The sequence below is a fragment of the Anopheles merus genome, chromosome 2R (assembly GCF_017562075.2).
Source record: "Anopheles merus strain MAF chromosome 2R, AmerM5.1, whole genome shotgun sequence".
Lineage (NCBI taxonomy): Eukaryota > Metazoa > Arthropoda > Insecta > Diptera > Culicidae > Anopheles > Anopheles merus.
In genome coordinates, this window is record NC_054082.1 from 53747957 (window position 1) to 53774476 (window position 26520).

Below are 26520 nucleotides of genomic sequence, written 5' to 3' on the forward strand. Positions count from 1 at the left end.
AAATTACGTACGTCCGTCCCATGCGGCTCCTCGGTCCTACCCGGCATGTAAATATCGCGAGTGTATCTTGGAAGACCGAAAAGCAAGCAGATCATCAAAGTGGAGAAGATTGTTCGGTTTGATCGTTTTCTCCAAGATGGGGTGATGAGGTTGCGTTCTGTTTGCTTGCAAATTGGTGCGTGTGTTTGCTTTTGTGGAGCTTTTGCGACGGCAGTAGCCATGTTTTCTGCTACAACCAGAAAGCACTAAAAGCAGAACTCCATCCAGAGAGGATCCGAAGTCCAAAGTATGATCCTCTGGGGAAGTTTCACTGTTAGCAGACCTCGCTTATGTGTCTTTTGAAGAAAGAAGATTGGAGTGTACATCCAGAAACTTCGGAAATTTTGACGCAATCCGGAGAGAGTGAGAGCAGGTTGTTTTCATATAGTTCCTGTACTGCCACCTGATCTCCAGCTGATGGTGATGGTGATGCTGTACTTACATTGTAGAAGTACCTGTTTGCAGGATGTAAATGTACAAAGCGAACGGCGGTATTTGACAACGATACTACCTCAGACCTAACCTTCCCTGACGTCAGATGTTCGAGTAGTGCAATTACAACCCGAGCAGTGAGCAAAAAGCGTGTGTTGTGATTGCAAATATGCGAATGTCATCGAGCGTTTACAGCAGTAAGCGCGAGAAAAAGTAAAGATCAACAATTATTGTGTCCAGCAAGTGCGTCAAGAGAAAAGCCCAATTCACGCTACTTGCGTAAATGATAGGTAATGCTGGCGTAAGCCGGTAAGCGGGTAGATATATTGTATTTTTAATCGATACACGAGCTCGCTATCGTTTAAGGCACATTTGTAGGGAATGTGTATCTTTACTAGCATAGGAAAAGTTGTGAAAAATTCCATTGAAATAGATCGGAATGTTAGAGCTAATTCACGTGGCAGTTCGTTCTAATCTTGGCAATGATACACATTTATGAAGTGTTGATCTCTGCTTGATCTAGTAGTGTTGATCTAGCACATACAGAGTTTAAAGCTACAGAACTTCTGTCGAAAGCAGTTTTTAAGTGAATTATTAGCATTCATGTTTTTTGGAACTAATGCGACCCAGATCATCATGTTTTAGATCTGTCTATTTTTGTTTTGTTTTCAATTCGTTTGGCTTTTACACTGATTGTTTACCCTTTATTACCTTGAGTATAAAACAAAGCCTCCGTAATAAACACGTTAAACGGTGTCCTAAACCTGCTTACCGTCACGTTCAACAAACATTATGAGAAACAGGCGAATAAATCCAAATGAACAAACATTTACAGGGACAAAAAAACAAAAACAGATGCTCGGGTATCCGGTACTTGTGCCACGGCTAATCTTCACCAGATCATACCACGACCACCAGGGTACGGAGAAGTCAAAGGCATGTTTTAGAGTTCATAAAACTATATGCTCATGGCTGCCGGTCACTTGTTTGTAGGCTGGGAGGGTTGATGGGTAAAAAAGCTTCTTTCGTAGACAGTAGTCCAAGGGTTTATGTCCACCCACCGAGGCAACGCCGGAGAGCCATGAATGGTGAGCGTTTTTTCTTCTTCACGCCTTACCGCCTTGATCCACCATTCCGTGCTAGTAAATTAGTTGTCCGTTGTTCCGGTACCGCGTGAAGGTTGCAGCTCGAAACGGTTATTTGAAACGGAAGCCATCTACACACCGTGCGTTTTATGATTAGCGCGTACCGGTCTGGATTTTAATAATAATGCTTTGTTGACATGCTGCGTACGATTAATCTTTGCCCAGTGATACCGGTTTTTTGAATCGGTCCTACGCAGTTTCGGACCACGCCGGATGATTCATTAGGGCGACGGATTTGTTTTTGTTTTGATTGGTACTTTTGTTTTCGTTTAAATCGATTCTTAGTTGTTTGTCTTGTCAGCTTCCCTGTCTATGGCAGTAATTCGGTTACAGAATAACCGTGTATTTGGCATAAGGTGACCTTCTGGACTGGATACTAAGGATTATTTGTATTTTTTATGTACGAGCTTTAACAAACATGTGCAATAAGCAACCATTCAACAGGTAAAAACTGTAAAAACACTAGTTGATCTACCATGAAACAGCAGTTTGAGCTAGCAGTTGAGCATTGTGTACTTAAACGACTAACTAACCTAGTGCGTCCTTCTTAGTACACACAGACAACGGTCATTCGACGTACCCGATCGGTTAACTGCTTCCTGCAATATAACAATTATCCTGACGGAATGACCTTACACGACCGTGTGACTGTAGCACGGCTGTACGGTCCGTTCTTTTGTGCAAGTATGTGTGCACGGCCATGCCCAAGAACGATATTGAGCTTTCGTTGCACATGCGAAACGGTGCAGCGTCTAGAGTTGGGGGTTGAAAAGTGTAAACGAGATCGAGCCGTTCTTTGCTGCATTTTTAACTTTAAAAGCGGTATATTTTATAACAAAATAGTTAATTCAACAATGTTATAGCTACATGTTGTAGCTTGAGCAAAGATACGCATTAGCTCAGAAAAAAACAGCATTTTTTCTATATGACATATAAAACCACATCCACTCGTTCGCTGCATTCTTCTCACTGAACGAGGTAGAAAGTGGGTTTGTGTGAGTCTTCAATGAACTGCCTTGGAAAAGAATCAACAGTGTGTCTTGCATTTTCGCATCCCATTATGAGCTGGAAATGGGAATGTAGAAATTGTTGCCAAAACGGACAACAGATGTGTGCGTAAGATGCCGGCTGAATGCGCGCGTGTGTGTTCGCATGAAAGAAAGTGAGAGCATGAGAGCGAGAGAGAGTGAGAGCGAGAGCGCGAGCAGCGAAAGGGTGGGAGCGATATATCGTTTTGTGAGAAAAACTTCTGTTCTCTTTATCCGCTCCAAGAATATGTACAGGGATGGTGGGTTGGTTTTATCGTTCCTGGAAATTTATGCCGTGTTAATGTTTGGTGTGATTTTACGATTTATTTAATTTTAGTTATATTGTAGTTGTTTTTTTTATAACACGAAATTAGTTATTAAAGTATTTGAGTAGTTTTGAACCAAAATATAACGAATGCTAGCTTACAGATTACATTTATAAAAAATGCTCTATGCTATTTTGAAAATGAGAACTTTTTGTAAAATTTGATAATGAATATTTACGCTTCGTTTGCGAAAATTATACGTACATACAAAGAGAAAAAAAATTTACATAAAATTTTAAATTTATTTAATTTGACATAAAAATTCAACGATGTAGATGTTAAAGGAAATGTATGTCTGTCTTCACTTGTTCATGAACAATATTTTAGTTTTTTTTAATGAAATTGTTAACTGCATGAAGCAACGTATACTACTAATATTGGGTTTTAGCATCACTAACCCTGCACCAAACAGGTTCCCGCTCACCTGGCACGTGGTTTTTCTGCTGTGCGTGTGTATCCTTCTCTCCTATGGTACAGCTACGCGCGAGAGGAGAGACAACTTGCACGCGCGCGCACTTGTATGTGTCTGTGTGTGTGTAGTGCTTGCTTGGTCCGCACGCGCTCCACCGGGAGCCAAACCGTGCTGATATAAACGGCCGCCCCCGGTTCAGTGGTGGGAGAACTCGCTAAAACCAACGTCAAAATCCAGCGGAAGCGTCAGTTGCTTACAATCACATTGGATGCGTAGGAAACCCATCTAGATCGCGAGCTGTACACATTCACGTTCCTGCTGCTGCCGTAGTGTGGTCGGTGCTTCATCTCAGCCCGTGTGTTCCGTCTGTTCGCTAGCACCACCAAGTGCTAGAGCGGTCGCCCTCTAAGTGCAATCGGCCAACATCCCCAAGTGCAATTCTTGTCGCCAAGAAGAATTTAACAACGTTTTGGGAGAGAGGCTATAGCCAAAGAAACAATTCTAACGCGCGCGCGAGTGTGCTCTTGTGACCGTACTTGTGTGTACCGTTTTTTTTTTTATATTTTTTTCCTCGTTTGGTGTATTTGTGTGTCCCAGTGCTGCTGCTTGTTGCTCATTTTTGGCAAAGACAATCCACCTCCCGGTTCACCTTGCTCTTCCCGGCCAGTTGCGGAGAGCAAAGTGCAGTTGTAGAAGAAGAAAAAACTGTTCTCCATCGGAATTGCCGTCCCTGCAGCATTGCAACAAGTAAGTGCAGCTTTAACAGTGTGATGTGTGCGTGTGATGGGTGGGGCCAGCTAAGGAGGGAAGGGCTCGGCTAGAGAGGAACGGAAATGTCGTGAACGACGAAAGTGCACTCGATTTCTTCCCCCCTTCCCCCATAATTACCGCTATTCCTTTACTAGTGCGAGGGGAGTGCCTGTTATCACCACACATTTTTCACCACACACCATCAACGGGAACGGGAAAATGTGTGTGCGCGGGAAATGTAACCACAAACGGCATGTGTGTACGAGGTGCGGGTGGCACGGCGTGTGTGTGTATGTGTGTGCAAGGGTGCGCGGTTCTGTCATTGGGCATTTTCTGATAAGAAGAATTGACGTTACTTTACGCAGATCGCGTGCAGCACAATCCCCTACACACAAGCTGCTAGAGCGAAAGCGTACACAGAGGCAATAGAGCGAGAGGCATACAACGCATACACACACACACACACACACACGCACGCACGCACGCACACGTTAGCTCATGTCTCCTAGTAGGCTGGGAAGTTAATTAAGCGTAAATGAGAATATGAATAGTAAAGCAGACCACCAGTAGCAGGGCCTGCACGACGGAAAAGAAAGGGCAGAAGCGGGTTCTTACTTGCGTTACAGCAGGAAGGCAGTGGCGGCGGAGAATGCCAAGCCGCCAATTGAGGCGGCACACCACGTGAGAAAGAAACGGGAATGAACCTTGAACGAGGCGGCGAAAATAATCAACACCCCTTAGGGGAAAGGGGCATTGGGCGGTGCAACGCAGGCGGGTTGGTTCGTGGAAAGAATTTCGTACACGGTGGAGGTGGGTGACTGCCGCAGTGAAAGTGAATGAGTTCTAATGCATTTTTCGCACAGTCTCGCCACCAAAATGGATTACAAATCGGTTAATACACACACCGAAATAGCCGTGCTTTCCCGTTCTCGGGCAGTTTGTCCGGCACAGTGGTCCGGCATAGAAGTTTGTGTGTACCTGCGTGTATGCCCTTCCCCTCGAACGCCAACAGAACAATCACATGGATTACATAAGCACTCTTTTCGTGTGCGCCAGATCGGCCGATTCTCCTCTCACGGAAACAGCCGTGGCAGCGGTTCCATCTCGCGCGCGCGTGACACAGTTTTTGCATCGAGCTGCCGGGGGTGGCGGGTGACCGGGAGAAAGGTCTCCTCCCCCAGGACGATACTGGCGAGGAGGGTGGCCACAAACAGCGACGGCAATCGTTCTGTGCGGCAGAGGGTTTGCACAGTGTGTTGGTTGTGCCCATGTGAGAGTGTTTGTGTTCGTCTCGGTTTCTCTTTATCAGCCGCTCATCTCACCACATCACAAAATATCTGCCGCCACACTTTTTAACGCGCGCGTGTGTGTGTCGCATTTTCCCTGTCTCAGCGTAGAACGACCCGCGGCACATTCTGGTTTGATGTGTGTGATATCTAAGGTTTTGCTTTATTTATTAATTTTTATCACTTGCTATAAGGATAAAAAAGACCAGTTGTTTGCATTAGAGAAGGATAAAGCGAACGCATGTCTCCATCGCTTTTCTTTGCCAAGAAGTCTGTTCCGGTTATGTAATGCCAATAATGTTTATTTATATTCTCAACGGAACGATTAACGACAAAAAATGAGAAATGAAGACGCTTTTTGGTGTATGATGGGCGCTGATTCCCGGATAAATTTTTTTTGTTGTGCGCAAAGCCATGGAATTTTAGTTATTTTCATTCATTTTCCTTCACCTGGTACCGGTTGCTGTTATGATCAGTAGTTTCCCTCATTGCCGTAGATGGACTCCCGATGCACATCTAAATGGAGCAACAAGATTTGCCGCGTACAAACACATACTCAGCATGCTCCTTCCTCTGCAATCGACGGAGAGACACCCCGAGACTGCAAATAGCATGTGTTGCAACCGGTTGCAGCAGCACACTCTAGGTGTAATGCGGCCGGTGCACACACGCCCGGTCGGTCTACCGGTTTTTCCATCCATCCATCTCAATATCTGCCCCGTCACGGTGCACTTCGCGGCCCAATGGTATGCATTCTAATGGGGGGTTGACGCGTCTGGGTCGACGTGCACGGGCCACCGTTTCACCTGTTCCTTTCGGTATGTGTGTGTATGTGTGTGTGTGTTTGTATGTGGGGTAATAGACGTGTTTGATCGCGAAACTTCCAAGTTCATGTAACCGCCAAGAGCTTCCAGTTCTTTCCATCCAGCAAAGGCGTCCTGCAGCAAAGGTATGTTTGCGGAAGCACAGTCGCGCGTTCCGACCGGCGGTAGTGTTGTGTTGTTGTGGTCACTCAACACGCAAGCCAATCACCACCAACACCACCGTCACATCTGGGGGTTAACCCGATAGTCGAGCCCCCGATTCGTCGCTAGGCGAACAAGCAATAAATAAATTCGCCAATTCCTCAAAGCCCTTTTAGTGCCTGATGATTAATGCTCTCTAGCATGGCACTTTCGGTACCGTTTATCTCTGCATTGTTTACTTCCGACGATTTTGATGTACCAACACACGCACACACACACACAGCTCGGATTGTAATATGGGAGTTGTAAAGGGGGTGGTTAGTCATCGTCAATCGTACATATTCGGATTTGGGCCCGGCGTGCCGGCAACATATGTTCAATGCTAACACGTGATGATTTTTTGTACTTTTTCCTTGAGCATTGGCTATATTTGCCTAGCAGTGTTGATAATTGCGTCCAGTTTCTTAATGCGAATGCCTTAACAAATGTGCCTTCAACAAATAATGTCTCATGTAACACAAAACGGCATCTAACGCGCATGAAAAGAGACAACGTTTCGTTATCAATCATAAACTAATCAGATGGTTCGTAAGCATCGACAACCTTCGTGGGGTTGAAGGAAATGTTTCGAATGGCAAACATTACGTTAAGCTGACGTTTCCTAGTAATATCTTTACATCTCTAAAATGTTCAAATATGCCACCGAAAGAAAAAGATAAGAAATAGTTGTAAAAGCGAAACCCCTATCGGACCGGAACGATTTTTGGGGGTGGATACTTGTCTCATGGCATGTTTTCCATCCAAATGCACAAACCGTATGATTTATGCCAGTAACAGCTGAAAGACTCAACATCGATCACATACGCACACACAAACACTCGCATCCGAGTTGACAACCAACAGCGTGTGTCACGGACATAAGTGCACACGGCATCGGCGGGCATCCTCGTTCTCCATTTCTAGTGCACGAATGGCTAGGAATATATGCTGTGCTGGACAAAATTAAATCGAAAAAATATTGCTTGAAGCTTAAATTTCGCTTTACGCGGGAAACTCATTGTTGAGTGCAATCCTTCAACAAAGCTAGAGAAGGTGAATTGTGCTAGTTTGCTGAAAAAAGACCCGCTGATGGCCGTGTAATTATGCAATTCTCTAATTTACAGTTACAGTATATTAGACTCAGCCAAAATAAGTCGATTGCTCTCCGTCTTTCTCTGGCTTGCGCATGTTGCTCTCGTTTGCTGGAATCATGTGTGATAATTTCTTGTATCACAACTGAGAAGAAAAGCCTATAAAAACCCGAAACATGTCCACGCACAACCGGACAGTGCGGGAAGAGCGATAGAGCTCCCTCATAGTTTATGATCAACCATCTACATTAGATGGCCGGTTGCACATGGGATTGGGCCTTTTTTGTGTTGGCCTAGGTGTATCGTTACGCGATCTCGTAGTCGACGGGTGTGTTATCTAGCTCCAAAAACCAAACCGCAACAGTGTGCGTGGTAAAAATCGTTTATGAGCGTTAATCATTCAACCTACATTCAACCAGATCCGATGAAAAGCGCTCGTTTTAGCAGCGCTGGCTGCATTATTATATGATCTTCAGAGGAGTTTGGTATCACGGTTTCACAGCAATATATGCACTCTGTGCGTGTGTGTGTGTTTGTTGATTGGTTCGGCGTGAAGAAACATTTCATCAAATTATTGTTAGCAACATTGGACGGACTTCCAATTAAGTTGTTTTGTCAACTTTGTGTGGCATAGCGGAGTTTTATCATTTCAGGTTCAAAAGAGGGCGGAGGTGAAAACTTATAGATGAGCGTTTTTAGTATAGAGAAAAATCCGTTTTTTAGGAACAAATGTCGATGCACTGCGCTCATATGACGTGTAAAATAATTTATCTTCGCGGTCAATGATACCGGGAAACAAGCTTGCGATTTCTATACCAGTGGAGGAGGCTGTTGAATGCGAATGAAGTCATAAAACGTGTTATGTTAAAACATGTTGAGATGTGTTCCGCATAGCCGCTCGTTGGTGGTTTTGATGAGATGCTGAGATAATTTCTCTATTCACGATGGGTGACTAGCCAGGGAATGTGGGAAGAACGGATAACATCTTGCATATATTGTCGTGGTTCCAAAAATTGACGAATAACAGCAATCGCAGCGCGTATGTGCTTAGAAACTTATCACCTACTCGGGAAATGCAAAAATTAACCCAAAAGTGAATACAAAACACCTACCAGAAGGCTGAGAACGACAATCACAATCGCACAGACGCGCAGCTGAACGGCGAATGGCGAACTGCAATGATGCAGTTGTTAAATGTCCAATTATGCCACCGATAATTACAGGCCGTTCACATGAGCTTTTAGCATAATGAGCACCCACAACTCGTCGGCGCTAGCGGAAAGAGGAAGGGGCAATAGAGCGCGGCCGTCGTCTCGTTCGGTTACCTTCTTAATGGTTCCCTTTTTGCTCCCTCCTAATGATCTGTGCAGCCATTACCAATGCAAACATATGCTACCAGTAATGATCGGATGACAGACAGGCACAGCGCGGAGATGCATTCTAATGCAATCGCAGTTGTAATCACCATTCTGCCGAGCTTCTAGCTGCTGACGTGTGGTTTGGTTTCGGTTTCGGCTGCTTTTGAACGGAAACCACTAACAGTCGTATACATACACACAGTGGAACAAAAATGGAATTTACGAAACATGTCCATTCCTCTGCGATCGTGCCACAGTGCCGGCTAGTGAAAAACAATCAAATTGCTACCGTACGGGGGAGCAAATGAAGCCATTTGGCAACCGTGGCCAAGCGGGCAACCATACCGTTTGCAAAGAGCGAGGAACTACGGCAAATGGGGTTTCTTATATATGAGCATAGTCAACCCACCCCGTACCACACTATCAGTAGGGGCAGCACATGACCACCGTGCACGGGCAGACCGGGGCCTGAAAGTGATCACGCTTGTCGCATTCTCACCAGCAAGCGACGAAACCGGATGTCAATGCTGGCTTGAATAGAGGTGATTCGTCTTTGCTCGTGTGACTTCTTCCCGATTCTGAAGTCAGCAATTGAAGTTCGTGTGTGTGTGTGTGTGTGTGTGTCATTGCTATTCATCGGGTGTGCGTATATGGCGCGAAGGTAGGGAAGGTAAATGACAAAACCGCGTGACCATAATTATTAAAGCGCTCGACAAATTCTAACGATGCTTTGCGCGCTCTTGTTCATTTAACGCGCCGAGCCTTTGTAATAAGTTGCGTTTGAGTCATTTAGAGAGTAAAGTTCGATTTAAAAAATGGCTGGCCTCTGCACAATGTCATCAACCATGCTGCTATCTGCTCGGTTGGATCACCGTGTGGAGTGATATGCTCTCTATGTGGCGGAATGAATGAAACTATTCACCTACCAGCTGGTCTCCTCCAGTCCAGCCCGTTCATATGTCGATTTGTTCAGCTGTCAATGATCGTGTGAATCGGGTGGGGAGGTGACTGTCCTCTTTCTAATCTTGACACAGTTATTTGTTTGCCTGGACGAATGCCTGCCGGCGAAGGAAGCACATTTACGATGCTGGCCGGAATGGTAATGCAACACACGCCCTTGTATACGGTTGTTACGGCGGTGTGAAAGCATTATGCGAAAGCCACTGTGCGACGCCATAGTGTTAAGTACATTTCATTCACCGCACACAACAAGTATTTTTCACAGAGTTCAGACAAAGCTCCTACTAGTTTTTTTTAACTATGCACTGATATGTATGAGTATACATCTACCGACCAGACCGTCTCTTGTCGTTTTTGTTCAATCAACTACAAAAAGCGAAATCGGAACCAACGCTGATAGATCAAAGCCATCCTCGACTGTGGCACTAGCAGTTCGACGCCTACCCTGCCGCCCTCCGGTATGATACATGTAAGCCCGTTCGACCGGATTTTCTTTGAGAATGCGCCGCTCACAAAATTGACTCGAAATCTCGATCGCAGCTCGGCGCAAGCCAAACAGTTGTCGTTTAACAGTTGGCTGTCGCTTGGCGTTCGACCCCAAAAGCAACCAACTCAGCGCAAACCAACCAACCAACCAAGCAACCAAGCATCTACGGCGACAGCTAAACGTCCGTTGACCGGTTCCTCCCCAGCATAGCTCAATCGCGGGGGGTTTCACTTTCGATTCAGGTGAAGGTTAGTCTGCGCCATAGGTATGTGTGTGTGAGAGTGTGCGACAAGCTGTTGTCATCCTTCGGTACCTGCGTCGTTAGGGAGACGTTAGGTGGCCGCCGGTCGGCTGGCCGGTGTGTTATTTGATTATTATTATGCCATCGTCCCCCGAGCGCTTCTTCGGGCAGGGCGCGCTGTGCCTGTTGGACCGAAGGCGAGACATTTGCGTTGGTCAGGTTTTGAGTGCACACAGCCCTCTCTCTCTCGCTCTCTGCCTCTCTGTGTATCGCGGGCCCAGGACGTGCCCCGAGGTGCATCATTTCGGTGCCGTGCAGCGCTTGTTGATGTTTTTGCTGGTGTGCTTCATTCTTTTGAGGTTAAACGCAAGACACACTACGCAGTATACAGCATTTTGGCCGACAAGCGACCGACGATTCACAGCGAGGGCGGAACAGGGTGGCGGGTACGAACGGGTGTGGCAATAGCGACGTAGAGCACGGAGAAGGTAGTAGAGGTAAGGAGCAAAGAACGCGGCCAACTCGGTTCGAGTTGGTGAATGTCAGCAGTTTGATGTTTCCAGCTAACGGAGGAACGAGGGCTTTTCATTTGTTGTTGGACGAACCCTGACCATCCGTTGCATCATAATATTGCTTCCTTTTGTTTTGGCCATGAGTGTTCATCCTGGCATATGCGCGCGTTAGGGCGGGCGCTACGGTGTGAGGGTCACAGATTTTGGGAACCATGAAAGACTCGAGAAACTCGATCTCAGGGTCAAACAAAATAGTGGAGAGTGAATTAATGCGTCATGCGTGAGAAATGCACGTGATAGAATGGCTTTGGAATGTGTCAAATTATGTCATAAGACACACGCTGAGCTTTACATTTCCTGAAGGACTGGGCGGAAGGGCATCCAGTGAATTAAAACGCCTTCAGCATCAGTTTAGTAGTGAAGCGGAATTCAAACAAAAAGTCACTAGGGCGTGAAGCGGCCGTAAGACAAAAGCATACGCTTTCGAATAACATCCATATTAAAGCTAGCCTCAAAATCCCCAGTGTTTGTTGAGTTTTCATCTTCTGGACACTGTAACAAATGCTCAATGCCATTCTTCGGATGTTTAACCGGTTCGGTTTTTTCTTCTTCTTTCCCTCGTAGATATCATCCTCAACGAAAACTTCCAATCCCGTGGTTCGTAACCGTACATCGCCATCCCTTCACGCGAATAAAGGTAAGTCCCCGCGATACATACAACGCCCATTTTCTTTTCGTTCACTCTTCGACCGTAGACGTCGTCGTACAAGCACTGGCACCGAATTTGGGCGATGTTCAATTAAAAATAGTATCCTCATCATAGGCCAGCGCATGAAACGAGCACACAGGTGCTAAATATATATATATATATATATATTATCCGGTTGGGTCCGGTACGTGTAGAACCCACTCGGTACACTCGGCTAACCGGCGGCCTATGGTGATATTTTGGAACAAGAGGTGTGGGAACCTCCGCCGTGCCTTGCGGACTTTTGGCCGCGGAGTGTTTGGCCTGCAAAAATAGCATAGGTACAGGATGCAACAGAAGAAATAAGAACAATATGCTCCACAAAACTACGAACTAGCGTGCACTAGTGTCGAGGTGGTGCTCATACACCACCAAAACAAGGTCAAGGTGGGCAGGAGGAAGCTAGTGTGTGTATATCAAGAACAGTGTACGACTTCCTTGGAGTTGTAACACAACAACGTGTTGTGATGATGGTGGTAGTGGAGGTGGTTAGTTGCTTCTGAAAGGTTATTTATTTCTCCACTCGAACTAATTAGCAGGTATACGGAGAAGAGAAATCTCTGCGGAGAAAAAATCGAAGGTTAGCTTCCCGATTACGACGTTGAGGTCTGTTTTGGTTCGAGACATCTCAGCAGCGTTCATCACATAGTCGGATGGTGACACTGATTGGAAGACGATACGTTTCCCCACAGGAACGAGATGTCTTCGATGTCACAGAGGTAGACTTGTGCTAGAAGTAGACTGGTTTGCTATGGAGATGCAGTTTTCGCTAGGTCAACTGGTATTATTTGGGTTGGCCAACGGTACTACTTGCTGGTGTGTTATATAGCCTAAAGTGCTGCATATTGCTGCTGTAGAATTGAGATTCTGAGGACAGAAATGTCAATCTCACTAATCCGTTGGCTGCTAGTCCAACTCAAAAAAAATCCTATCACCGTGAACTGAAATCAGGTCCTGCGCGAGTGCAACGTTCTTCGGGGACAGTCGCGAAAAGTTCATTCGCCTGTTCTAGTCTTTTCCTAAGCCACCTTTACCGCCGGCGATGTATCAGCGCGCGCATATCGAGAACGTATCACGGCGACTTTGCGGTGCAATTATCACCGAACCTAATGGTTTGATTGACGGTCAAGGAAAAGCCTCCAGCGAGGCGAGGTCTCGAAAGGATTCTATTAGTGGCGGCTGTGAAAAGGCAAGATGCATGATTAGCACAAGAGGGGGCTAAGGGGAGGATGTGAAATAGCGGAGGGTAGACCCAGTGATGTTCGGCCGCACTGCGCACGCACTGCGGCGGTAAGGCATGTGGTGCGAGTTATGAAAGAACCTGTTATTTATTGCAATTTTATGTTGAATGACGGTTGGAGAACATTCTCGTTTCAAATTGGTTCGCCGATTGCGCTCGGCCAGTCGGTGGTGCTCTGCTGTGTGTGTCGCATTTGTCGCCGTGTGTGTCAACTCGTCGTCGACGTCAACACCATTCCTCACGCGCTACCGACGAGTCGGCAACAGGAAAATCAACGGCACAGACCAGCCGATCGACTCACTCAGGAGGTTTGCATTTTCTAATTTGGCAGCGTGTGTGTCCCTCTCCAAACTGCTCGAAAGCCCGCATGGAAGGAAAACGTTCTCAAACTGGATGTGTGTGTGTGTGTGTGTGTGTGTTTGCGGTACACAATTGGACATGTTTCGACAAGACTGCAATTGTATGATGCATTATGTATGCTGTTGGATCGTCACGGTGTAAAACCCGGTTTGAGCCAGCAATTTTCCTATTTGCTGCCAAATCTACTCAACCAAAATTGTGGTCCCCAATTGCGGGTCCAAGAACCTTTAATTATTGTTACCGACACTGACACCATCCAACCAACCTTTTATACATTGTTGTGAAAAGTGCGGTAGATGTACCTTTCAACTAACTCTCAACAAACGTCCACTTAAGTCGAACAGCGGATGAGTTCGGCAAACACTAGGCGCATGTACCTTTGGACTGGAGGACGGTGCTAACACAATTAGCACGCCAACACACAACAACGTCCAACGAAATTCTCAACTCACACCAGTTGAGGGTAATTTCGCCGTCATCATTGACATCATTGTCGTATTGTGATCCGAAGGGGGTGGATAGTTTTCACGTGTTTTTTTATTCGACACACGCGGTGCCAAGTCCGTTTTGTTGACATTAGACAGTTTGCCGTCAGTTCCGGCGTTAGGTGGATGGGATATGCTTTCGGGACCTTATCCCGCAGCAAAACGATGAGTCGAGAGAACAACACATTAGTTCTGATTCATTGGATTTTTGCCAATCAACACACCCGTTCAGCGGCGTATGGTGAAGATGCATGATATCATTCGCATTATAAGTTAGGTTCTCATGTTCTTTTGTGATCGGCTTAATGCAGGCACAGTTGTTTCCGAATACATCGCTCAATCAGGGTTTCCAGATGTATCTCCCTCTGTGTTGAGTGGCACTTGTAGATCGTCCCATTGTTGCTTATGTTCTCAACATTACATTGCTCTCAGCACACAACGATTGATAATATCTTGTCAAGCAAGTGTGTAGTATCGAGTAATAATGGGGTTTTTATTGTGGGTTCAAGCGGCTCCTATCCAGGTTGCATAATCGTGGGCTGTTACCTAACGCGAGTAATCGCGCCGCCGCCTCGCGTCGTAGATTCTGCACCATATTACTAGCGTGGAATTCACCTAGAATCATACCGTCACCCCGCACTACTAATGAAGGGGAGAAAATATTATGATCTAAGCCTCATTCCGCCAACATTCCGTTGCCACCGCCCGCTTTTCGCGATCGTTAACCAGGGTCGCTAATCACACCAAAACGATCGCGTTCGTGCGCCCCGCCTAGGGTTGCTGCAACAAACAGCGGCGTCCTACACGCCTGCACCCACCATCACTACCAAGAAACCACCGGGCGGGGGAGGTGATCGACAGGCGTAAATGGCTATCATTATTCTTATTAGTTCCCATTGCCAGCAACATCTCCGATGCAAGGCGACCATAAAAAAAGCCGCTCTCGCTAAGAAGGTGGAAAAGCGGCAATGATTTACGTTCACCGCCAACGAGGAACAGTCGAAGGGATAGAATGTTTGTTGCAAATGCTCTAACCCGTAACGAGCGCTTTGTTGCACATTTGACAAGAACTTCAACTGTCACTTCAACTTTCGACGCTTTGCTGCTGTTGAAAGTGAACATGCAGATAGAGTGCATTGATTGACACACAATTGTCTATTGCCTATTCTTGCACACCACAGCTACGGCTATTGAAGAAACGATCAAGCGGAAGTAGCTTGAGGAAATGATCTCGCACCACTCCGGCTGCTAGAAAGCGGGAAAGTGATTTGTTTGTTTGGCTTGCGTGCATCACTTTTCACTGTCACGAAGCCGTTGCAAATTGCCCTCCGACCCACTAAAAAACATCCAATCGAACACAAACGACGCAAAAAAAACACACAAACAAACAAACCCACACAGTGTGTCTGGGGAGCCGCTTGGAAAGAATCTTCTTCGCGTGCATCATTTTCTAATGCATCGTTCGCATGCCATCGGTGGTCCGATTCGGTGAACCACAGTGCAATGCAGTTGTTGAAGCCTGTCTGTTGCGCGCTAGACATGCTTGGCATGCAAAGTACCGATATTGATCGGGTGAGGACATTGTGCCAACACTCCCCTGGGCGGGGGGTAGACGCGGCCCGAGATCGATTGGTGTGTAGACCTGCCGTCAAAATGACTCGAAGCGAACGGAAAAAGTAGCCATTTCGTAAGCCTTTCGTGTTTCGTGTTTCGTTTCATTAGATCTTAAAACCAGGTGGAAGCATATATACACACATCATCTAAAAAAGATCGACAGATCGTGCTACACATTGCCGGTAAATGTTTGATGCAGTGTGTGTGTGTGTGTTTCTGGGGCCACTTTAAGCATTGGGCAAGAGAGCGTTTGGATTGTGTAAAAATTGAAAGCCAGCTTCGTTGAAAGCCAGCTTCTCCGCTACACATGGCGTTTACAGCGCTGATTACTTTTATTGTTGTCGATTGCGTTCGACGACGTCCCTTTCGCGGAGGGTCTCAACTTTCGTTACACTTCCCGGATGGTGAACCGGGTGGTCTTCCGATACTGTGTACGGCTCTACGGCTGAAGATCGTAAATTGGGGTTTCTTCTTCCACAAACCGATAGGAAATGGTGTTGCGCCCGGCAAGAGTTTATGGCGTTTACAGCTTACAAATTGTCGCCATCCTCTCGTTGACTATACCATGGGAAAATTTGGCACAAGCCCTTTCCACCGGGAAGCAAGCCGGCACGCGGAGCCGTCACCGCCAACCAACCCCAACAGTCATGGAGGCAATTTTTCACAACACAATCCCTCGCGGTTCGATGTGGCAATGAGGGTCTTTCTGGTCGTGGTCACCTTGTGGGGATGTATGTAACGCTTTGTCCCCGGTTACTTCGGTGGTGAAAACTCAGCACCAACCTTCCGCGCACCCCTGGCTCTGGCTACCCGAACGGTTCGACACTGCGCTCAAGGCCAGCGCACGAAATTGGGAAAAGAAGACCACAGACGGTGCGAGGAGACGGCGGCGTGCGCATGGTCGGGCCCGGCTGGTACCGTAAAAGAGACTGTGTTGTGGTGCCCCCTCTTCCTATCCATTGGATCAGCTGCCGTGGTTTCGGTACAGTTCCCCTTTCCCCTCGGTGCATGTGAACAGAGAGAACTACTCGAACAAACGGTGCAAAGTGATAGTACACGCGAGTGTCCTCCAATGGCTGCTCCATGTCCAGGCGTGTTCCAGGCTGGGGACTCGGTAATCGTCGTCGAGATGGATGAAATCTTCGTATGGCGGGTGGGGGAATGGTTGAATTCCGCCACGAAGAAGTGAAAGTTGATTGCGCGGGATCAATTCTCTGGGAGCACTCGCTTTTGCGTCCTCATGGGCACTACCATGCATCCTACGCCAAGGCGATACGTCGCAACACTCTGCTAGTATACGCCGAAACCATTCTGTAAGTTTAACTGCACAGGATATTACTTGCATTCCAAGTAGGGGTTTTCCCTCCGAAAAGGTCATCAGACATATACATTATTACAATTCATCTGTTTATAAATGTGCATAGGACTTACAGGCAACACAACGTGGCATTGTCTTTGATTAAACGGTACAACATTTCCCACTACTGATAAATGTACTCGAAAGTTGCATTTATTTTACAAATGTCCTTTAGCACTTCCTTCCTCAGCCGGGCACGATCGACACTAATCGCATTACATCGTTCATCCTTGGCTGTTTCCGAGTTTCAAAATGCAATGATACAGCAGACTAGGCACCTCTCTAGCAGTTTCCCAACACGGGTCACCGTCACGGTGTACATGTATGGAAAATCCGGCATTGTTCTTCGGAACTGATCGGATAATCGATCATAAAGCAAATGATCCACCTTACGCTTCATGAACACTAGACGCTGCTTCCGGTCTTGATTGACGAGTGATTGTCTGTGCTCCAAAAAACATCCATCAGCTATATGAATATTAATATTCTTGATGGTTGTTTGTGAGTTTTCGCAACTTCCATCTGACCTTCACTCATTGAGCTACACCAGTTTGAGGTTACCAGTCGGTGTTGGCGGCGCTGTGCTACTGCTACGATTTCGGACACCTAACAGATGATGTCGATATGCGGCCTAACTTTGAATCACGTTTCCAGAGTAGTAGTGCCATAGGTTATACTGGTAACCTCACACGGGGTCCGTCCTGCGAATTGAAAGGAACGAGGCGAAATTCGCAGCAGCCCGTGTGCTGCCAGCAACTTTGTGGGTCTGTGTGCCTAATAACCTTGATGGAAATGTAAACATGCCGAATGGGTGGAAACGGACGGGAGCAGGAGGAGAAGTAGAAAGGCGCGCAACCAGAAATCCGAGAAACTGGCAGAAAACGCGACGCGCTCTGCTGCAGGAAATGATGACTGTGTTATGAGTCGATAGTTGGAACGCTTCGATGGCTTGCTGGCTTGCTTGCCGGCTGGCGCAGTTTGTTTGTAGATCCTTCTCGATCTTCTGAATGATTAAGAATTGATGATGGAAGATGTGTGTGAAAGGGTAAGAAAGAGATCGCGCGCAATAACACTGTGGTCGGTTCCCTCAGCTATTGGCAGGGGCAGGTGCGTTCTTTGGTGGCGTATGACTTTAGGAAAACTAGTTTTGATGTAAATTTTTCGCACACGCCCCCAGGACGTTTCGCACTGCTGTGCATTAGATTGACTGGAAGGTTCGATGACATTCTTAGGCGGCTATAATTTCCATTTCTCTTCACCAGGGTGTGGGTAGCTTTACAATGATATAAACAATCCAAAAAGTTGAGAACATTCGGCGGTCCGTAAGCTTGATCATACGAGCAAAGTCCAACCTGGGATCGCCCATCAGCGTTGCCATGTTCTGCAGCCACTTTTTGTTTGCTTCTTAAATAATGTTACGAAGTTATAAAATATATCTCTTATCTTAGATAATATATATATATATAAATATATATATATATCTATATATAAAATATATATATCTATATATATATATATATATATATATATTATATATAGATATATATATATCTATATATATAAATATATATAAATATATATATATATAAATATATATATATATTTATATTTTATATAAATATATAAATATATCTTATCTTATATATATATATCTTATATCTTACTCTACCAGTGCTACAACAACTGCAATTTACTCCTAAATTTCAAACGCTTGGCTGGATATGCATTAAAAAACTCAATTTGTTTGAGAGTTCTTTGCTTTTTAGAATGAAATGATCCCTCGTACAATAAATAAGTCCTCGTTAGTAGTATATGATTTAACAAAAACACACACACACACTTGTTGTGCGAGTGAGCATAAAACAAACAACGGAAATAACGTACCGACGGGCATTCCAAAATGGGGAAACCTGGACAACAAGACAAGCATCGGAACTTCTGTACCGAATGCTAACTGTTTATCCTCAGTCGGGCGGAGATCGATTGAAGGGAGGTATGCTTGAAAATTCACCCAATAGATGATGTGACGAGTCGACTGGAATGCCTGCCCGTACACAGGATGCATACCAATTGTATATCCACACATACCCAGCAGTGAGTGCAAGGTGAATGTTTGATACACGGGATGCGGTGCGGTGCTTTATCTCTCCGACTGACTCCGCGGAGTTTCTCACCACCGTTCCGACGCTCGTGCGCTGCTTAGCGGTGGCAGTACGCGCAACCCCCAGTACGGGTGACTCGCTGGGGTGTCCACCGTAACGCATATCAAACAGTTGAAGAAGCGTTTATGGAAATGTCGTGGGTGTGTTGCGTACTTCGCATGTGTTGTGGCGTTGTGTTTGTGTCCGCTCATAATACACCCGGTTTGTCAGGTAGGTGGTTGGCTTGTTGGCGGCAGCCATGGTACGTTTGGGAGTGAAAAGGAAAGCCTCCAGCAGCACGCGACTTTGTCACCTTCTTTTGGGTTTGGGTTATGGTGCGCCGAAATGGAAACGAACTGAGGTGACTTACGGTGCGGGTGTGGGATCAGGGTGCGTGACGCAGACGGACGCGTGTATTGGGTCAGGGTATCGATTGGTCATTGCAGCATTTGGGGTGGGTTTCCTACATTCCTAATGCGGGTGCACCAGCAGAGGAGAGGGGAGGGAAATGTATGCGAAGGTTCGCTTTTTGAATAATCGTGCTGCATAACTAACGGAGGATAAATTTGGCCATTTTACACGCATAAGGTTATCGGCCATGTGTTAGTGTGACGACTATTTATAGTTGTAGCATTGGAATCACATGTTTTGGGGGAATACGCAAATACGAACGATGCGATGCGCGCAGCACCGAAATGGTGCAAATGAAAGGAATAATATGCTTCAGCCAATGTACTACCTTTGGTACCTTGTTCTAAACTTCCTTTTGGTCGTTTCCAAATCAAGACAATTAGCGCCGTCAAGTCCTCGTCCATGCGGTAGTATCTCAAAGTCGTGTGAGCTAACCCGACGTCTGCATCTGGCCCCTTAGCACTGCAACACGCACACGGTTCACATCATAAGCGCATAGAGATGAGTGCTGCTAGCTCTCGCTTATGCATGTGATGAACATAAGGGTAAAAAAATGAAGTCATTTAACAGACACAACAGACCGCCCGGAATCGAGCACACTGTGGCAACGGCGACGATGCGTCGAAACCGAAATGGTTGTTACCGGAGATGCCGAGAGACCTACTAACCGCGTTAATGAAAGTAAAAGTAAGCCTACTTCGCTTTTCCCTTTTTCTTCGCACCCGTCAAGCGTTTGGAGGTGGTATTTCGTTTTCTTTTTCAGTTTTTTTTTTTTTTTTTGGTAAAGGTGGTTTTTGGTCGCCTTTGGCTGCGTTGTTGCGCTTACCACCCATCTGCTTCTCTCTCAGTCAGAGTCGGCCGTGTCTCCCGTGTTTGCCTGGGGGGTAAAAGATTTGAAACCGTGCGTATGTGTGTGTGTGTGTGTGTGTGTCTATGTGTGATGCTGCCAAGGAGCAAGGTGTAGTAAGGGTTACGCGCGCCACAGCTCCAAACAGACGATCGAAGATCGCGATCGCGCGAAGCAACACACTCGGGGCCGAGACTACATAACAAATTATGGTAGTGTTTAGTATGTTCGAGTTTTGGGGTTTGTCTTGGCTCTCTGGGGGTAGGGGAGGAAGGGACCAAGAAGAAAGACGAGGGCATAGACTGGCACAGCAACAAGAAAAACACAAATTCAATAAGTGATCCGCGCGTGGTCGAAAAGAAGGATCATATGTAATCGGGGTGCGCGGGGAGAACTGCTTGGTATAGAAACAGGGAAACAACTGGGTGTGAGGTGGCCCCAAAAATTCCACAATCTTTTGACACACACGCTCCTCTCCTCCCTGCTCCTTTGGGACCGAACACGACTAGCCGGACCTGTATTTTTTCGTTCGGTCCTGGAAGCTGTCGTTGCGAGACCACCGGTTATCACACTTTCAGTACGATAGATTGAAGTTGTAATCATCCACGCACACCACGATCCGTTAAGCAGCAGCCTGTAGCCAGCAATTGTGTACAAGCTGTGAGGCAACGGAGAAGCAATTCTTAAAGTGGTGGGGAGGAAGGGACGCATTTTGAAAATTCAACAAGGTTGTTCGCGAGTGAAATAAACCCAAAATTGCACGGAAAATGACCCTCCACTCCCCCTCCTCAATGCACAAGTCTGCCTAGAGATTGTGACTATTTGGTCGCTATTGCTTCACATTTGAATGAAGCTGCTTGTGGGTGGCGGGGGGCAGCAGGATTGGGTAGGTGAAGTTGATTGATATGATTCGCATGTTACTAACTACTAACCACCTGCTTGCGCTGAGGTATATGTGTATGTGTGTGTTTATATGCTTGTATGTCAACGAAACAAAGGAAACCCAGCGATCCCCCCCCCCCTCTCCGACGTGTGTGTGTGCGCGCGATCTCGCGTCCGTGGTATTAATCACTGACGGACCGAGTGAGCGACGACGATTGCACAGGAGCATAGTTTTGTGCGCCTTGCCTCTCTGGCGCGACTGACCTTGCCAAGAGCAGCGCGCGGGCCGAGCGCGCTTTCGTACGTTTTCTTATGTAATGGCCATTTATTTTATTATTCAAGTAAAGTTTTAACGCATTTCGAAGTGGTTTTTTGGGGGTAGAAGGCTGCTGCTCCGCGTTGTGCCCACCCATTCATCCGCGGCAGGGCCTCTCCCCCCTCCCTTGGGCCGGGGGGTAATTTGGGGACGTCGGTTCGATGGGTTTCGCTGTTTTCGGCTCCGTATTTGATCGACTCCGCCGGCTGCGTCGGAATGAGGCAGAAGCTGGAGTTGGTACAGGCGGATGGAGAGATAGTGTTAAGGTAAAGCCAATATAATCAAAAGTTGGTATGTGTGTGTGTGTTTTTTTAAAGTCTTCGATTGATCAAGGTATGCACGCGCGAGTCGGCATCGCTCGTCCCCCACGGCTGTGGTTTGCTCAATCCACGAAAATAAAACAAAGCTGGAGGAGAGCGTGATGCACAACACATGGCATAAAACTAAAAAAAACAGCAACAAAAGCTAGTAGTCAATCAATAGATCTAACATTTAACGACCCATTTACTACGAGTGTGGTACTGTTGGCAACAGTTGCAGGAATGCATGAAGATCGTTGTCGCGTGGTCCATGAAGATCGAATGGGCTACAAAGCTGGACAAATGTCTTTCAAAATAAATAATTTTATAAGTTACAAAAGATCATCGCTCAACTCCTTTACAAAAACGGTGCTCTTTAAACGTGCTGCGCTAGTTCTGTTGCTGAATGATCCTAAAATAAAGAAAAACTGCACTTGTCGGGGATATTTGCATCGTTGCACTCGATTAATTCTTTCCCTTCCCCTGCTCAAACCTGATCTCGAAATGGAAAGTTGATCTTATGCCGTCCCCACACCTACACACGCCAAGAACAGGGCGAACTCCATCATAATCATCAGCGAGTGGACCGAGTACGGTTGTAGACGGTTCGCGTAGCCGTAGGGAGCAACTTTGGCCCGAAGTTCAATAGTGTTGCATCGCTTCGAGGGAGAGGGGGGGAGGGGGGGTTTGATTAAAGAGATAGAGTAGGCCGAAAAGAAGAAAAACAGAGAACCAGTCAACTGGTCTCCTCCAACGCACCAAACTTTTTTGTGTTACCTTTCGATGTTCGAAGTGTGCGCCGCGTAACGCACATAACTCTGCATCGAATCTCCATCGACCCATCTCCTGACCGACTGGCCATCGTACAACGTATAACCCGGTTACCCGAAATATAGACACACACACACACACACACACACACACACACACACACACACACACACACACACACACACACACACACACACACACACCACACACACACACACACACACACACACACACACGAACGACGGGCCCTCGCGTTTGTTTGCGAACTTCGGTTGCACGACCGCGGCGGCTGCCGGCTCGTGGGGTGTGGTGGGGGCAGCGTCAGCGTGGAAGGGATTGTCCCCTTCTCCTGCGCCGGTGTGTCGCTGTGTGTCACTCTCTGTGTCCATGGTTCCGCGGCTAATCGCGTGCTGGTTCCCATCGTGGGGAAACTGAAAATAACGTTTAGAAAACGACTGATTGTCATCGAGTACGGTCGCGCGCGCTCGAGTTCGCTGCTACTGCGTGCGTGTTTCGATAGCCAACCGTGCGTGTGTGTGTGTATCCGTGCTATGCGTGGAGGGTTCTGCATCCACCACCGTTGCACCACCGTTAGAGTGAGCCTTGCCAGTTAGTTGCTAATATCCAGTTTCACACAACGATTGGCGGCACAGGTACGGGAAGAATCAGCTGACGCGCCAGTGGGCCTTGATTTTGTTCGTTTGCAGTGGAAACCATTTTTCGCGGCCACCGAGAAAGGTTGCGCCCCAGCCTGCCGCCCTGGTGAAGGTTTCATTCCCGTTGTTGGGTGCATTAGGTAGGTGCGTTTCTTTTAAGTTTTGTTTTGTTTGGAAAAGCCCGTGCAAATTGGGACTCTGGTTGTTGTGGCGCAACTGTTCCTAAAAAGGAAAAACCTTGGAATTACTGGAACGTTTGTTAAGCAGTGCAGAAATTTCCGAAATTCAGCAAAAACTGTCCAAGAGTGTGTTGTGTGCGCCCAATGTGTGTGTATATATGTGTTTATATTGCGATCATATTGCAAATGAAAAAATGCATTTTTGGCAAAATGTTAGACCCCCAAACTCCACACCCGCCCTCGAGTGCGTGGTATGGTGTGTCCGTGTGCGCTTATGTGTGGTGGCTGTGTGCTTGGTTTGTTGTGTGGTGGGTGCAGTCAAAAATACCTCATTCAGCTGATTACTCGACGCTGAAAGTGAAGCGTGAAGCGGCATTGAGAAACTTTGCTAAAGGGCCCAGTTTTGTAGTTCACACGGAAAGATGCCAATGAACCCTGTCAACGTCTGTGTGTCGTCTTCAATATGGGGTGCCCCTCCTCCCCCCTACAGGGGGCTCAATGGGATGACCAATGCCACAGGAACCATGATTTAATGCTGCAGAGCGCACAGTAGTGAATCGATGCGATATTGTTGGTTTGTTCGTTTGGGTTTGTCCGCCTACTGTCATTATTCCGCAAAGAGCAGCCGACCAGCCCCCTTGGAACAGGTTCTCTTCCTCGTCTTCATGCCGGACTCTGTGCCAGCACTCCGGTGCGTGTTGTGTCACCAACCGAAAACCAAGGCTGCTGGTCCTGGGCCTTACGTGAATTTCGGTGTATGACAAAACTCCACAGACTGTTATGCAACGCGAATCGAACTCAAAATCACGGCTTAGCATCGCGCCAGTATCGCACCAAAGTGACAAAACGGCTACGGAGAGAAAAGAAGCAGACGCCGTTAGAAGCGAGTGCGTGTTTGTGTGCGTGTGTGTGTGTGTTTGGCTTGAAAGCCACGTGAACTACGAACCCCGGTGTAATCTTGCTCGGCTACAGCAACGATCCTCCTCCCCGACTGGAGGCGCAGATTTGGTCGTCCCTCGCATAAGCCTCTCGGTGCGGCAGATTTAACGGATCATCGTGCTTTGCTTGATTTTACCTTTTTATCGCAATAGCAAAGGAGGATGTGGTGTGATATCAGTCGAAACCCGCGATAACGATATATGGGGAGGGGAGAACGAATCAAGGACTTTTGGTTAAAAATTTGCGGAAAACGGGGCGGCAACCGACCAGTTTGGGAGTTGTGGAAATTGTTATCTGTTTTTGGGACGCTCCCTCATCCAGTCATCGCACGATGACATATTCGTCGAAGTGACGGAAATGTGGGCCAACCCCCGGCATGATCGGTCGATACGGGGGTTAGAAGGGGCTCGGGAGAGGTTAGACATCATCGCCGATAAGAAGGAGACGCTGTTATTACCGTAACAAGTGCAGCGATGGACCGACCGTGACTCATCTGTTCGACTTTTGTCGCGATTACGCTAGTAGCGCGCGTAATACACCGGCGAGCAGAGGAGCAGCAGAGCGGATTGGAACTTTTTTTCACCATTTCCCCCACCGTCAAAACGGTGCGACACCACACCAACACCACCACGGCCAGTGCGGTTCGTCGTTTCTGCCCGTTCCGATGGTTAGCGTTCGCGGCTAGTAGTCGCATGATGTTAGTAGAGCTCCTACTCTTGCTCCACAAAACCGAAAACGCGCCGCATGATGGATGTTGCAGCTGACGCGTACCTTTTTTTTTTGTTCACACCCTCTCAAGAGCCCAATTTTCTGGCTTGTTTTTTGATAAAGGGCTTAGCAAGCGCTCCTACAAACGCACTCACACACACGCACACTTGTAGAGAGTGTTTGATGAAAGCTTAATACAGTGCATGGGTACGCTGCCCACATGGTCGACTTTCCGGCGAAAAAAATGGGAGCAGCCCAAGAGCGTTAATCCCCCGTTTCCACCAAAAAATGATACGACGAGGGGATGTTCTCGGTAACAACACCCAACATGACAGCCAAGTAATAAAAAGAAGGTATTAAGCTCCGCACGTTTTAAGAGTGTGATAAGAGTTCTACACTGTTGCAACTTGTGTAATGAAGTTGGCCTAAGATACTCCAAAGCACTCTTGAAACGTGTGTAGTTTAACTTGACGGGTTGATGGAGTGAATCAAATACGTAACAGTACGACAGATGGATGAAGGAGAAGTCAACAATCGTATCAACAATAATAAGTCCCCAACTGTGTCAATGCACACGGTCAAACCGGAACGTGGCACGACCCCTCTCCAAACATGCTGTGGAACGGTTACACCTACAGTCAAGCCCGGTGCATCTTCAGTTATGACATCAAACGGAGGGCATTAATTACTTACGCCAATGCTCTTGTGAGTGATGAGTTAATTGTTATCTAAACTGCGACGGATGGGGATGATGAGCTAAAACTACCCCCTTTACCTACCCCCCCAATCAGTGATCGTGACCAGTTCGGATCGCGGGCTTGATCGACCGTATCTAATACGCTTAGAAGTCCGGCATTTTAATGTACCGGTTCTGCCGCTGTGTAGAGTTATGTAACCCGCAACGCACGCAGCTCAGGTGGCCAGAACGATGCAAGTGGAGCGCGTCGATAATGCCGCCCGGGAGTGTCTTCTATTCGTGCTTAGTTGTTTAACACTCAACACATCATAGTTCATTTCCATACAGCACAGATCCAAAGATATGAACACTCGTGTGTTATGTGTGTGTGTGTGTGTGTTTTATTAGGGGAACGTCATCATAAACGGTAAACGTCACCAAAAAAACGCGTGTTGGGAGAGACGACGACTGTTTCGAGCTCGTTTCGCTCTCTTCTCACCCGAAGCAATGACGCACGCACGCACCTTTTTTTCGTCGTTGTCCTTTTGCCGCCCCAAGTAGTTCTAAAAATAAAGCCAGAAAAGCACGTTTTCGCTACAAATATAGATTCACTACCGTGTGTCATTCTGTGCGTCCGTGTCATTCTGTATTGCTGCACTCACCCTGTGTGCTGTAACCCCATGGCGCCCGATAGCTCCCTCCGGTTCAACCTTGCATTATGCTACGCACCTCCCACCCTTTCTAAAGGCTCTCATGATCGAAGCAAGCGATCGATGCGGGTGCACTGACATGCTGTGTCACATGAGCACGTGAGATTAAA

General features: G+C 47.0%; 1 protein-coding gene across 6 annotated transcripts in view; it reads left to right on the forward strand.

Annotated features, from left to right (window-relative positions):
* LOC121590633 (elongation of very long chain fatty acids protein AAEL008004) overlaps positions 1–26520 on the forward strand; it is a 42777-nt gene that overhangs the window by 1366 nt on the left and 14891 nt on the right. The window contains exons 1-2 of one of the 6 annotated variants that reach the window (XM_041910468.1): positions 3526–4129; positions 11696–11768. The gene's annotated coding sequence lies outside the window, so the exon portion shown is untranslated. Of the gene's footprint in view, positions 1–3525; positions 4130–11695; positions 11769–22983; positions 23343–26520 lie in introns of those variants that run through there. The other 5 variants (XM_041910469.1, XM_041910464.1, XM_041910465.1 and 2 more) reach the window with 5 other exon arrangements.